We start from the raw sequence: 2,823 nt of genomic DNA, 5'->3' as shown, positions 1-2,823 counted from the left end.
AACACCCAAGCCCATTCTGCAAAAATACAAATCATAAATGTGTTTTTGTTGAAAAAAAAGGGCCAACGAATAAATCATTCTTCTTAAAGCAAAGGTTGAAAGGTTTCAAACCTTTCTTTCTGAAGAAGTACAGAAAGTTGATTCTTGGATCGATAAGGCTTCCACTCAAAATAATCCAAGTCACAAGAACCTTCTTATAGTGAAGAGAGCATCCTTAATCCAAGAACTAGGAAGCCTGCGAAGACTTTGGAAGGAAGAAGTCTTGTTTGAAACAAATTATGAAGAATTGCTGAAAAGAATTTTGGATGGAATCAACACTGGAGAATCAACACTGTCTTTACTTGAAGATGAAGCTGCAAATGATAATGATGATTTTGATGATGTCAGTGGTGTTAGGGTTGAGACTGAAGATGATAAGAACGAGCAAACAGACAATCTAGATCAATGATGGTGCATTTTCATTGTAAAAATTATTGTTATGATAATAATAAGAAGCCACTTCGTGACGATGCATAGTAGATACCTCATAAAAGAGAATATTTCATAGTAATTACTAACTCACATGAATATTATAACAACATGGCTTAAGTGAAACATTTGGGCTAATACAATTGCAGCTTCGATTGTAATAGAATAAAACCTGTTGTTCAGAGAACCTAGATTTTTTCAAGTCAGCTTGAACAGGTTCTTAAATAGGTTTCTTAATTTTCGCTAATAAAAAGTGTACTTGTATAAATGTTTTGTTTTTCTGCTTTTTCTGAACCTCTTTTTATTTCTTTCCTAGTGTTCGCAAGGGCGAATACAGGGAAGGTAAGTTTCTAAAGAAACTGTGGTGCTGTTTACCAAAATTCACCTGTTTACTGGTATTTTAAATCCGAATTTTTTTTTAAATCGACATTCAATTCGTTTTAATGGTTGGATATTCATTTTAGTAGTTGGACACTCGTTTTACTAACGTTAGTTTTCTCGACATTCGTTTACTCGTTCCATCAAGGAGGTGCACGTGAAGTGATCGGTGATCTTAATGGATCGTTTGGGTTCCGATATTTTCTCAGTGTTGTGAATGAAAGGACACGTTTTGCATCGTACACGAGCGCATTTAAAAGTGCCTGGTTGGTCATTAGTCTGAAAAGAACTTCTGACCAAAAAAATGCCTATGTTTTTGTCGCGTTTGAATGAAATGAGCGAAGGCTGCGAAGGGAGAGTGCTTGTCTCTGGATCGTTTTGAAGTAATTTAAAGTTTTTAAGAATGATGGATTTAACTGAGTGGTTGTGAGGGTGAAACGTGAGAGTGAATGGAATGCGGTCGGAATCTTCCTTTTGTGACGTTTGTAGTACTGAATGTCGATCAATAAGTTGGGCGCGGTGGTAACCCGCTTGAACGACAGAGTCAGGGTAACCACGTTTATCGAAAAACTGGCACATTGACTCTGATATGTGGTGGAAATCAGAGTCATCACTACATAAACGACGAAGTCTTAGAAACTGAGAAAAAGGAATGGAATTCTTAACGTGAGATGGATGCGAAGACGAATACAACAAGTAATTGTGCGAGTTTGTAGGTCTGTAATACACACTAGTGCATAAACCGTTGCCTTCAATTGAGACTTTGATGTCTAAAAAGGATAAAGAATTGTTAGAAATTTCCCAGGTATATTTAAGAGCCGGGTGAAAAGAATTGACTGCGGTTATGAATTGAGTCAGCTCCTCTCTGGTGGAGGAGGTGGCGCCAATACAGTCGTCGATGTAGCGACCATAGAGTTCAGGTTTGGAGCCGTTGTATTGGCTGAAAAATTGGTGTTCGACAAAACCTACAAAATGATTGGCATAGCTAGGTCCCATTTTGGTACCCATGGCTACACCATTGGTTTGTTTGAAAAAGTTATCCCCGAATGAAAAACAATTGAGTGTGAGCACTAGTTCGGCTAAGCGTAGTAGTGTTTCAGATTTAGGTTCCTTAACAGTACGTTGATGAAAAAGTGTTTAAGGGCCAGAAGACCTTCGCCATTATGAATGACAGTGTAAAGAGACGTAATATCCATAATGAAAAGAAGTTTGTTTTGGCCAAGGGAATGAAAGTCGCGAAAATTTTGAAGAAGGTGTTGGCTGTCTTTAATATGTGATGGTAAAGTTTTGACGATGGGTGCTATAATTTTGTCTAGATAGCTGGAGATAAGCTCGGTAGGGCAACTGCAAGCCGAGACAATGGGTCGACCCGGGTTGTTATGTTTGCGAATGTTAGGTCAAAAGTAAATACAAGAGGTTCTAGAAGTGGTTATGATGAGATTTTTTGCTTTGGCCGGCAATTCTTGTTTAGTTATGAGTTGGTTGATCGTATTCTTGACGGTGTTTTGATCGCTGGCAGTGAGGTCTTTGTCGATCTTTTGATAAAAAGAGGTGTCAGAAAGTTGCCGCAAAGCTTCTTTTTGGTAGAGGTCGGTGTGCCAAACAACGACTGAGCCGCCCTTATCGGTCGTTTTTATAACTATGTCTTTGCGTTTTCCAAGGCTTTTCAGAGCCGACCACTCTTCAGAGGAGAGATTGGAAAATTTGGTAATACGATTGAAATTAAGTTTGTTGATATCGCGGCGACATTTTTTGATAAAAAAGTCTAATGATGCGAACTGGCCCTCCGGGGGAGTCCATTTCAGACTTTCGAGTCTGAAGTGTTTCGAAAGTGTCTTTGTTCGAGGTGTTAGATGTTGTGTCTTCACTCGAAAAGCAACTCTAAACTTTTAAGATACGACCTTTCATACACAACGATTAAACCAAAACTGAACAGCAACTTACAACACATGCGGTTAAAAAAAAAATGCTAATAAG

General features: G+C 38.4%; 1 long non-coding RNA gene across 1 annotated transcript in view; it reads left to right on the top strand.

The window, feature by feature from the left end:
• Nucleotides 1–746, top strand: part of LOC148739560 (uncharacterized) — a 10,938-nt gene extending 10,192 nt beyond the window's left edge. The window contains exon 4 of the long non-coding RNA XR_015996155.1: nucleotides 1–746. This exon is cut by the window's left edge and continues 191 nt beyond it. This is a non-coding gene — a long non-coding RNA (uncharacterized LOC148739560).
• Nucleotides 747–2,823: the final 2,077 nt, after the last annotated feature.

This window comes from Stylophora pistillata, chromosome 2, assembly GCF_964205215.1.
Source record: "Stylophora pistillata chromosome 2, jaStyPist1.2, whole genome shotgun sequence".
In the NCBI taxonomy this organism is placed as follows: Eukaryota; Metazoa; Cnidaria; class Anthozoa; order Scleractinia; family Pocilloporidae; genus Stylophora; species Stylophora pistillata.
Note: the sequence above shows the minus strand (reverse complement) of the source record. Positions and strands in the feature narration are given on the sequence as shown.